This window comes from Miscanthus floridulus, chromosome 11, assembly GCF_019320115.1.
Source record: "Miscanthus floridulus cultivar M001 chromosome 11, ASM1932011v1, whole genome shotgun sequence".
Lineage (NCBI taxonomy): Eukaryota > Viridiplantae > Streptophyta > Magnoliopsida > Poales > Poaceae > Miscanthus > Miscanthus floridulus.
The window spans coordinates 63,611,112-63,623,648 of NC_089590.1; the positions used below are offsets into that span (position 1 = coordinate 63,611,112).

The 12,537-nt window shown below is 41.3% G+C and overlaps 1 pseudogene; it reads left to right on the forward strand.

Annotated features, from left to right (window-relative positions):
* Positions 1-965: 965 nt before the first annotated feature.
* On the forward strand, positions 966-10,069 carry LOC136490983 (RNA polymerase II C-terminal domain phosphatase-like 1; annotated as a pseudogene).
* Positions 10,070-12,537: the final 2,468 nt, after the last annotated feature.

Genomic DNA, 12,537 nt, shown 5'->3' on the forward strand with positions numbered 1-12,537 from the left:
AGACCAAGACACTGTTGGATGCGATCGGGTGGTTAAAGGACCGGGGGCTAATGAGGCCTATGGTCATTAGGATGTTCATGGCGCGTCGCATCCTACTGTTGAAAGCTCGAGCCCATGCCATGTGGGATTATATCCGATAAGAGGACCTAACGATCGAGTCAGACAAATTCATCCCCCGCGACTCACTCGACCGCCGGATGCGGATACTGTTGGGGTCTTCAGCGTCGGATTTTGGTAAGGCCACGGCCCTGGCCTCGACCCCTATTGCAAGGAGAGACCTTGGCCCGTAGGACGGTCCCTTTGTGGGGATGAGCTCCAATCCCTGGAGTCCTTGTTCGGGGGCTAGAGTACCAGGGGCCTGGGTATCATTCGATGCCCTGGGTGCTCTGGTGGCACAATGTTCAACGCGGGGCCTCCTGTCAAAGGGAGCTTGGAGGCAGGGAAGGGGGAGGGAGCAAGGAACAAGGTTGGAGGGAGCTTGACAAACAGTGGGAGGCAGGCATGATGCGGCACGCGAGTCATGCGGCATGGGTTGAGGACGAGGATTAGATAACGGGATGGGTTGCGTGAGGAGTGAAGATGGAGATTAGATAACGAGCTGACGAGCAGACAAAAGGGAGAGAAATAGTTTATGATAGACTAACAAACTTTATTTCATAATCATAATTAATACTCCCTCACTAGCCTAGCACCAAGCCAAACGAAAAAACTAGCATCATTCTCTCTCATTAACCTAGCACTGGATAACTGGAGGATCAGTGGTAGTAAAACATGTTGATATCCCTCATCAACCCAGCATCGAGCCACCCTGGATCAATGGTACTCCCTCGCCAACCTAGCACCAAGCCGAACGTAAAAAATAAAAAATAAATAAAAACTAGCATTCTTATCTCTCACCAACCTAGCATCAGACCACCGGCGGATCAGTGGTAATAAAACTTGTTGATGTCCCTCACGAACCCAACACAACACTGAGCCACCCGTGGATGAATGGTACTCTGAATCTGATCAGACGCCCCCTCCCTCCAGCCCCTTCCCTTCTCCCCGAGCTCTCCACCGCCGCCATTGCTGTGGCTTCGCGTGACCTGCGTCAACCCACCCTCAAACCTACCTGGCGCACCAAATCAGTTCGTAATTTGCGAAGAACTCGAATGTGATCCGAAGAAGTACAATAACGCAGCAGCACGCGCTCATCTGTCCATTGCTGAATTCTTACTGGTTCCGGAGACTTGATAAGAACAGATCTGCCGGTGCGTGGACGTGCGTAACAGATTCTGCTGACCCGAGGGATTTGGATCTCTGGAACCGCACGGATTTGTTTTTGTGCGGTGCGTTGGACATGATCAAGTCGCTGGTTTATTACGGGAACACCCCTGTTGGGGAGGTGGAGGTGTGGCCCAAGGGCCAGACGGACCTGGCGTGGGCGCGCGAGATCCGGGTGAACCGGCTGCCCCCGGCCAGCGAGCGGTGCACGCCGCTCGCCGTGCTTCACGTCGTCGCGGCCGGCGCCCGATGCTTCGTGATGGAGTCGAAGTCCACTGCCACGGCTCACGAGCCCCCGCCGCCGCTCGTCACCATGCACACCACTTGTCTCAAGGATAACAAGGTATATACGCGAATCATTCCTGACAAAGAAAAACAATCAAAAGCTCAATCAGAACTAATGGGACAGTCAAATGAACGAATTAGTCCTTTGATTCTTTGAACTTTACATTTACATGGACTAGTTTAGCCAGACAGGAGTCTTAATTTGCCCAAGAAAACTAGCAAAAAAGTATTATTGGAACATTTACTGCATTAATGATTATTGTAATGCCGCACGGACAATTCTGTTGATATGTGTGCTAGTTTTTTTCTTTTGGCAAAGATGTGACATATTAATGATAACGACTGGAATTTGCATGAGAATTCAGTTTCTGTATGATGTTTTGTAGACCATGGATTTGGTTTTAACTTGATCTCAAGTGATGGAACAAATGCAAATGCGGAACCTGGCCTGACATTGCTCTATGGGGATGAGATTTCAGGAACAGTGTTTCATATTTAAAAAATGGAGCGAACATCAAACATATGAATTGAGCTCTTGAATGGACATTGGTTGCTAAGGCATGCCAGAGATTATGAAGAGTTTGCTGCTATTCAGCAGTTCTTGACTTGGGACTTTGGATTAGTTGCCATCAGAATTTTATTGAAGCAGCTGTTGATTCTGACAGCTGAACTCCACATAGCAACAGATGTATTTGAGGAATGACTGAAGCTTGCTTTAATTGTCCATGGAAATTATCTGCTGGAAAGTTAATGTGCAGCTTGAATGCTTGATTTCACCGGACCCAAATTATTTAAAGAGCACATGTGTTCCTATATATAGTCACTTTTATCAGTATTGATACTGCTGTGCAAATTTCTGTTCTATTTGTTTGTTTAATTATTTTGGCTATAGATAGTGTTCATCTGATTAACACTACAAAAATTAAGAACAAAACATACTGTTTGAATTTTCCTTTCTACATAGTACTATTTTCTGTACTAGATCAACCAGGCACATGATACATTGAAAAGCTGGGTTCATCTATTGTAGATTGTTATACGCGCCTTGTGAATTTCCATGCGTATTGTGTGCAATAAGTCTTCTATTTGCACTCTTTCCCTAATATGAAAGCATTCATTCCTTCTCTCATCTTGTTCTCTTTAATTCACTGTTTTCGCAGACGGCTGTTTTTCCACTTGGAGCAGAAGAGATACACTTAGTGGCGATGACTTCTAAGAGAAACATGCCATATGGTGCATGTTTTTGGGGCTTTAAAGTGCCATTGGGCTTGTATAATTCTTGCCTGAGTATGCTGAATCTTCGATGCCTTGGTATTGTGTTTGACCTTGATGAAACATTAATTGTTGCCAATACCACGCGATCTTTTGAAGACAAGATAGATGCTATTCAGAGAAAATTGAATAACGAGACTGATCCGCAGCGCATTAGTGGTATGTTGGCGGAGATCAAGAGGTACCAAGAAGACAAGTCTATCCGAAAACAGTATATAGAAAGTGATCAGGTTACTGATGGAGGAGAATTGTACAAAGTACAATCAGAGGTCATTCCACCCTTAGCTGATAATCATCAACAACCTATGACACGCCCGATTATTAGGTTGCACGAGAAAAATATTATCTTGACACGTATAAATCCATCAGTAAGTAACTAATAACTCTGACTTGTTCTAAAACCATGCGATGATCGATACTTCCACATATATTATTAATCACCACTTTTGGCAAGTGTAGTAACATATTACCTTGTTCAGTTTGTTTTTGCATGATGCTTTTTTAACTGAAATGTGCCATACTGCCATCAAAATTAACAATTTAACATATTATAGACATCCTGTTTCACCTGATTTACATGGCAGAAATTTTTCATACGAAAATGCCAATTTGGAGACCATATTAATATTAACGCGATTTACCTGATTTTACTTGACTGAAACGATGTTACTAGTTCATGCTTTGGACATTTGGTTTATGTGTTTGAATCAATCTGTATTGGCATATGGGCCAACAAAATTTTTAACCCTGTCTTTTTTTTTCTTGGCTGACCTAAACTTTATTTTGCTGTTAGTGAACCTGTCTCGATCCGGCTTTGATTCAACTACATTTACATGCTGGTAGACTGCACGGTTTATTTTCCTTTCCTTTTTGTTATTTAGATAAGAGATACTAGTGTTCTGGTGCGGTTAAGACCTGCATGGGACGACCTTCGGAGCTACTTAATTGCAAGAGGTCGCAAATGTTTTGAGGTTTATGTGTGCACAATGGCTGAGAGGGACTACGCTTTGGAAATGTGGAGGTTGCTTGATCCAGATTCAAAATTGATAAACTCCGTTCAACTTCTTGACTTGTATGTGTCAAATCTGGTATGTTTTGAATCCTTCTTTCAAACAGTACAAGTATAAAAGGAGCATCATGCCATTTTGTGTTTGTACGTTGCTGACTTTGTCGATAGGGTCATTCTCTTCTATGCACTTCCATGTGCATGGACATAACTGCTTTTGATCTTTCCATCCTTTTGAGTCAATGCTAAATCTATTCATCTAGGGTCAAGAAAGTCTTTGCTAAATGTATTCCATGATGGATCTTGTCACCCTGGAATGGCCCTTGCCATTGATGACCGTTTGAAAGTTTGGGATGAGAGGGACCAACGTAGAGTTCACGTTGTTCCAGCATTTGCTCCATATTATGCTCCCCAGGCAGAGGTAAAGGTTTTTTCTGAACTTTACTATACAAACATAAAGCTATTTTACTTAATGAGCTACTGAGGGTAGTATCACCTTGTCTTTTAACTTTCAAGCAAACTTCCCTATTCCAGTTCTATGCGTCGCACGGAATGTTGCTTGCAATGTTAGGGGTGGTTTCTTCAAGTAAGAATATACTTATTTTCCTATATGACCTTCTAAGTAGTCAGTTGTCATGGCATTGTCCTGGCTAAACTGAATACACACTGCTGCCATGTATACTAGTGTTCCTGTAACCTACACCATTTAACAAGCTTGAATCCTTTGTCCTTAGCCAAAGTTTTATGGTTTATTTTATTGACAGAGAATTTGATGAGGGTATCATTCCAAGGATTACTGAAGTTTGTTATGAGGACGAATTGGATGACATTCCTGCTCCTGATGTTAGCAATTATTTTATTTCAGAGGTAAACTTTATAAAGGCAAATACTGGAGATTAAACCCAGTTTTCTTTTGGATTAAGGGCTTTGCACCCAAATTTTGAACACCTTGTACCTAATTTGTACCAAGCAACATTAATTTTCTCTTTGTTAGGACGAGAATGCTGCTGTTTCAAATGTAAACAAAAATCCACTAGCTTTTGATGGTATGGCAGATGCAGAGGTTGAGAAGAGAATGAAGGTTTGCACTTTTAGTGCCTTGTTATGAATTCTTGGCTAAATTGTATAAATTTCAAAGTTAATGTAGATTCAGGAAATGTGGTGCTGTTGTGCAAATCAAATCAAATGCTCTGTGAAATGAAGCATCGTGTAGAGAATATCTTAGGCTATTTATGCCCATTGGACATTTTGGACATGTTTTTAGGGTTGAATTGTACATTTTCGAATCTCAAGATGTAACTGTTTAATCCTTCATGTGTTATATTTTGTAATTTAAGTCGTGTTATGCCTGAAATGCAGAATGAATATACAAACTTTTCAAAGAAACATTTTTTTTATGGCGTAAATGCATAGCTTGGTACTCAATTTTTGCCGACTTGACCTATATTATATCCAACCAATACCTCAAAATTATTTGCCATTCTGTATGGCAGTACTGAAGGGCGGGCCTGGTGCAAGCGGTAGAGTCTTACCGCCTGTGACCGGAAGGTCCCGGGTTCGAGTCGCGGTCTCCTCGCATTCCACAAGCAAGGGTAAGGCTTGCCACTAACACCCTTCCCCAGACCCCGCACAGAGCGGGAGCTCTCTGCACTGGGTACGTCCTTTTTTTCTGTATGGCAGTACTCCATTTTTATCATCTTTATCTGCCTACAACAAAACGGAAATGATAAATAACTGAATATTTCTTAGCAACTGCTGCATATGGTTTCATTCCAACTTTGAATATTTCTTAGCAACTGTTGCATATGGTTTCATTCCAACTTCAAGTGAGAAGGCTTAACAAAAGTGTGAATATAATCCATAAACTAATAACTTCATATTTGTTCTACTGATGCTTTTTTTTAGCACTTTAAAAATCACATCTGACTCTTATTTGCATCTGAAATTTTTTCAGGAAGCTTCTTCCAGCTTTCAATCTGCGAATCCAATAACAACTAATGTCGATCTGATGTCAGTAGCCGCTAACCAACACTTTGTTACACCTATATCCTCATCTACTCCAGTAGCACCACCACTGGGTATGCCTTTGAATAATGATCTGGATCCTCAGCCTCCTTCACTAAGATGGCATGTTGCTCAATCTGGCCATGTGGATCCTTCCCAAGGTTCTCCGGCCAGAGAAGAGGGTGAAGTTCCTGAGTCTGAATTGGATCCTGATACTCGGAGAAGGCTTCTCATATTACAACATGGTCAAGACACAAGAGATCCAGCACTGTCGTTTCCTGCTGGACCTCCTGCACAAGTCTCAGTACCTCCTGTGCAATCTCATGGAAATTGGGTTTGCTTAGAGGATGAGATGAACCCTAGGAACCTGAACAAGGTTTCAACAGAATTTCATTTAGAATCTGATTCTGTACAGTATGATAAGAAGCAATTGCAGCATACATCATACATCCCTATCGGGGATAATCCTATGTCTTATGATAGATACAATTATCAGAATCAGAGATATCCTTCTCAGGTTAGTGATCATTTATTTTGATCAGAATTTTAATTAGTCTTCTTTAGAGTAATTGGTCTTTATTAGTGAGGTTTCTATGGATGATTCGGTGACGTGTGTTTTATTTACTCAGCCACATCACAGTGAAGATCATCATACACTTCATAACCATGCGCCTACAGCTTATCTATCCTTTTCTGGTATGTTTTGTTTAGCCTTGATGGTTATGTTGCTTCTCTTGTGATGTGTTTCCATCTTTCTGGATGCAAGCTTTATGCAACCTTTCAGAGCCACCATTACTTTAGTAGATTGCACTTTATTGGTTTGTTTACTTTGGTGTCCAGTTTTCATTTCAAAACAAGATGACAAGAGGTTGTATTTGGCTGGAATGTTAGATTGGGCCTAGCCCAGTTGAGGTGTGGATGTATGCCCAGATGATGTGGTGTGGGCGGTGAGGAGTGCGTAGAGGGGATAGGAGGAGGAGCTGGGATTGGGCACTGGAGCGAAGAGGGAGCGAGGAAGGACGGCAGCAGGTTTGTCACGGGCGCCGGCTGAATCGCCCGACGCCACCATGAAGGGAAACCCCGCCCGTCTTAGGGAGGTTTATTCCTTCTCGATAAAAACTGATTACACTCCTAAGGTGCCCTTTATAGATTAGGTGCACTTCCCTAACAAACTCCAATCAAATCTCCTAAAAATCCTCCCTAATTCTCTCTTTCCTAGACCGGTCATCCTAGCCACGATTGGGACCTGCTGGCTGGCGCGGTCGGCGCCTGTATTGGCGCCCAACAAAGGAGTCTATAACACCAGACCATTCAAGTTCAAAGTCAAGTAGTTCCACCTAGGTTAAGCCTAGCAAATTTGGGTGCCTAGGCCTATTACCATATTGAATTGCATGCACCAACCAGTTTCCAAAAGCTGAAGTTGATGGGGAAGACTTGGCAATTCACTTATAAGTTAACAATACTATTGTGTTGATGTGGTCTTGCTGTCAATCACGTTTTAGGTAAAATCCCTTTTGTTGCTAGCTAAGTCATGTACTCCTGTAACAAACTCCTTTTTCTTGGAATGTTCTGGGTGTGTACTTAGTTTAGAGTATTTAAATTGTATGCTCCTTCAGGGCAAAGAAGCAGCCATATGGATTCGGGACGACATTTTGCACGATATGGAGAAATTCCAGGTGTATTAGAGGAAATTGCGTTGAAGTGTGGATTTAAGGTAGTTTGAATGATGGAAATGCAGATAGCTCTTTTATTCTTTATCTGATAACTTACCCTGTTGTATTTGTTCACCTAGGTTGAGTACCGATCAACTTTATGTGATACGGCAGAGTTGCAATTCTCCGTTGAGGTACATTACAAGTTTTGCTATTTTTACTTCTTCCCAGTATTAGTGTCTAAATTTTATGTAGGATCATGTTAATGGAGGTACATTACAAATTTTAGTTCTTGAAAGCAGACATTCCACTGTGCTTGATCATTGCATTGGGCATATATAGCTAAAAGCCTGTGTTATTTTTGGACCAACTATTTTTGACTTTGCAACTGATTGGAAAGCACTCTAAGCAGCCTGTCTCATAATTCTCGTTCCTATTTTATTTTTTATCTTTCAGGTTTTGATTTTTGGAGAGAAGGTAGGTGAAGGAGTTGGAAAAACAAGGAAAGAAGCACAGTGTCAAGCTGCAGATACATCCTTAAGAAATCTGGCAGGTGAATTAATGTCAGGCTCCCCATTTTGTTCGTTTCTAGTTGGCTTTGCAAATATGTAAACTACAGGGGGTTGGTTTTGGATACTTACCATTTATTTTATTTTCAGTAGTGGACTAAATAGTTTATATTGTAATCTCAAAATCGTGACAAAGTTTGTCATTCTGGTTGTTGAATCATGTTTCAGTGCATGTCAGCTTGTGGTTGCTGAATGTCTAGGCCTGTGTGTTTGTTCAACTTGCACTTCGTGCAGAATGCCTTCAATAAACTGTGGAAAAATATAGAACACATCAATCCTCTTGTAAATCTTGTACATATTTTGATGTGAACTTTATTTGCAGACAAATTTCTATCATGGGACCCAGATAAGGTGACATTTCTGAAGGAGAATGACTTTAATAGGCATCCAAAGTCACACAGATATCCAGGAAGTTATATATATGACACATTACCAGTTGCAAGCACTTCAGATGAGTCTAGATATATGAATGACAGAATTGATACTTTAAGAAAACCTGGTGCTTCTTTTGCTGCTCTTAAGGAGCTTGTAAGTTGCTGCCTACATTACCAGCTTTAGAACAATTATAATCATTTATCTAAAGTATGTTGTGGTACATTGCAGTGTACGGTTGAAGGGTATAATTTAGATTTCCATGCAGAGCAATCTGCGGATGGTTCAGTGGGTAAAGAAATTCGTGCTCAGGTCAGTACTTCATCTGGATGAATGTATTCATCTTACATCTATCTGTCTGGTACATCGTATAAATCTAGATACTGTAACCGCACTTAGTGAAAAACTAAAACTTGCCTCTGCTACCCTTGTGTACATAATTTGTTCTATGTTGCTGTCATTGCCAAGTAGCTTTTCTCCTTTTAGAATCAATTTTAGCTGATGGCTTGAACAGAGAACTTTTGCATTCATGCTCACTGTAGTTTACTATTGTGAAATTACATTTGTTTTTTTCAGGTAGAAATAGGAGGAAAAGTCCTTGGTAAAGGATTTGGAGCAACATGGGAGGAAGCTAAGCTGCAGGTTGTAAGCAGATACAAGAAATGATTTTCTTTTATTGATTTTATACTTTGTTCTACTTTGTTCTCCTTGGCGTTTTGATATGAACAAATAAACCCAGTAGGTCTTTCTTGCATCCACAAAAAGGAGCGCTTTACTCTCTGCTACAATATTTTGCAACTAGTTTTCCTGTTGCAGTCAACAGTTTATTTGTGCATTTAACAACCTTCACTACTAGCCTGTTTGGAAGTAAACTAGCTACTGAAGTCTTGATTTTTAAGACTGAAAAAAAAGAAACTAACTAAAACTGCTGTAATTTTGTAACATGATAAATGACAGGAGTCACGCCTATAATATTTTTGCACAAAAAGGAGCTTTTTGGGGTAAAGTTTGCACTTCATGGCAAGCTTTGATCTATAATATTTGAACTTTGCCTCTTTGGACAGGTCAATGGCGCTGAATTTTAACAAGCGCTTCAAGCCAGATTTCTCCCAGGCACTACAAAGGATTCCTTCAGGCAGATATTCTAGAAATGACAGTCGTTTTCCTTGATATTATAATTCTGGAATCTGGATCCTGCTCTTCTAGTCTTCTTCATCTCACGGAAATGACTGGGAAAATCACGGCGGCACTTTGCTCCAGGACAATCGGCAACTTCGGTAACTGCAACTGCAACTATAGGCTGGATGGCTAGGAAGGCGTACACCTTGGCGCTGTGTACTGTGTTTTCAGCTGTGTACAGGTAATTGCACTCCATTTTCAAGCCGACATTATCCGTGATCTGTGAAAATTGTTGTGACCTAATCTCTGTGAGCCCTTAAGATATCGTCTAACTTACCTCGAATCTGTCATTTGTGATGCTGGAGCTGAGGGTTACAGTGGGGTGGCTGCTGGTGTAGGTAACCATTTCTTGTGTACATCTAGATCAAATTAGACTTCAGTGGTTATTGGTGCTGGGTTGTTGAACTCGAGTTGGCTGCCAATTTTGTTCAGTCGGCGACAGAATTGTGTTAACAAATCTTATGACATGTATGTCTCATTTTTCATTTTGGTTACATGTTTCAGATTCGGGATGTAATTTGATTTAACAACATTGCATCGTAGTGTTGTTTAATCTAGTCATGTTTCCCTATTTACCTCTTAACGCCATTGTTCTTAGCAGGTGTTTGCATCCCTAGCACTTACGATCATTTTCATTAAAAAAAAAAGCCTGTCAGTCCTAAGCAAATTGGGTATGCTAGAGTTGAAACCTAATAAGAGCTCCTGGTCACGGTTCAGGCACTTAAACAACTGCTTTTCAAACATTTATATTTAAACATAGATCTCTAGATATATCTTAAGCTTTCAAATCTTTTTTTAATTATCTCCTCATGTCAATTTCGGTCTACCTCTACCTCTCCTCATATTATTAGCTTGATTTAGGACTCCACAACGCACTGGTGTCTCTGAAGGTCTCATTTGGACATGGTTAAACCACCTCAATCGATGTTGGATAAGCTTTTTCTTCAATTGGTGCTACCCCTAGGCGGTCACGTATATCATCGTTCCTAACTCGGTTCATTCTTGTGTGATCATAAATCTATCGTAACATACGCATTTCTGCAACACTCAGTTATTGAACATGTCGAATTTTTGTAGGTCAATATTTTGCTTCATACAACATAGCCGTTCTAATCGTCGTTCTATAATTTTTTAGCTTTTGCGGTACCCTCTTGTCACAAAGAATGCTAGAAGCTTGTCGCTATTTGATCCACCCTGCTTTTATTCTATGACTAACGTCCGCATCAATACCTCCGTCCCTATGTAGCATCTATCCTAGATAACGAAAGGTATCCTTCTTAGGCACTACTTGACCTTCTAAACTCACATCTCCCTTCTCCTATGCAGCTCCACCAAAGTCACTTATCATGTATTCGGTTTTAGTTCTGTTTAATCTAAAACCTTTAGACTCAAAGGTCTATCGTCACAACTCTAGTTTTCTATTTACTTCCGCCTAGCTTTCGTACACTAACACTATATCATCAACGAACAACATACACCAAGAGATATCCCCTTGAATGTTTCTAGTAACCTCATCCATTACCAAGGCAAAGAGATACGGGCTTAAGGCTGATCTTTGATGAAGTCCTATTTTAATCGGGAAGTAGTCTGTGTTACTATTATTTGTCCGAACACTAGTAACAACATTGTTGTACATGTCCTTAATGAGAGTCACATACTTTGATGGGACTTTATGTTTGTCCAAAGTCCACCACATGACATTTCTTGGTATCTTGTCATAAGCTTTGTCGGGTTCATAAACCCGGGGTCCCTCATGGACCGGCTTCCCAACAAAGGCTCGGCCCAGCAGACAACGTTGCGAACGGCGTGCAAACTCCTAGGTCGGCCCAAATACCTAAACGATAGGCCAGAAGGGAGATCCAATCTCCGACCGGAAGGTCTGGCCGAGGAGGAACGACGCCCACTTCCGACTCCGGCCTGCCTCTCCAACTAGAAGGCCTCACTAAGGAGGAACAACGCTCGCTTCCGACTCCAGCCCGTCTTCGGACGGCCTCTCCGACCGGAAGGTCTGGCCAAACACTGCTCCCAACTCTGACCAGCGTCTCCGACCGGGGATACGTCGAACCCCTGCTTACAGCTCTTCTCCGGCTGGCGCAATCAGAGCCGACTAGGACCAACCGACCTGGGACGCCCGCTCGTCGAGGACTAGGAAATGGATGGAGCAAGTAAGGCAGGGCACTCAAGTCAATCGCAATACCGAGGACCGAACCCTATACACCTGCAGAACAGTACCCTACAACCTTCCTGGCATCTCAGAACCCAAGCAGTGTTGTGGGCGCCGACATTTTCCCTACAGTGTTGTGGGCGTCATCTGTAACACCCCGGTGTTACGATCTTATTTAGCACCACGATTTAGGCCTAAGTAAAAATTTTCGAAACAAGTTTATCAAAATTTTTATTTAAAAACATACTTGAGGCAATAAGCGAATCCTGTGTGACTTAGTTTCGTGGACTCAAATCAACGCTCTAGTTAAATTACTCAGTGCGTAAAGATAATTAGGGATGTCGAACGATGATTCTAGCGAACGGTTTGTTATATTAGATTAAGCAAGAAAAGCAACTTTTATAAATAAGATAAAATCCGTTAACAAGTTGAACGATGTGTGTGTGCGTGTGTGTGTGTGTGTATATATATATATATATATATATATATATATATAGAACTACTATCCTATAGCTGGCTGCATAATAACTTATTCTGTAGCCACTTTGAGTTACGATAATTACTATGTTAATTTACGAGATTTACAGTAACTCCTTACTAAGTGGTTTACTATAACGTTATGGTAAATATTCCCATGTGTTATAGTAACCCAACTATCGTAAATATGTATTGACATTATGGTAAATTAGTATATAAAATTATGGTAAATAGAGGTGGCTACAGAATAACTTATTTTGTAGCCGGCTGCTGAATAGCCTCTCCCTATATATA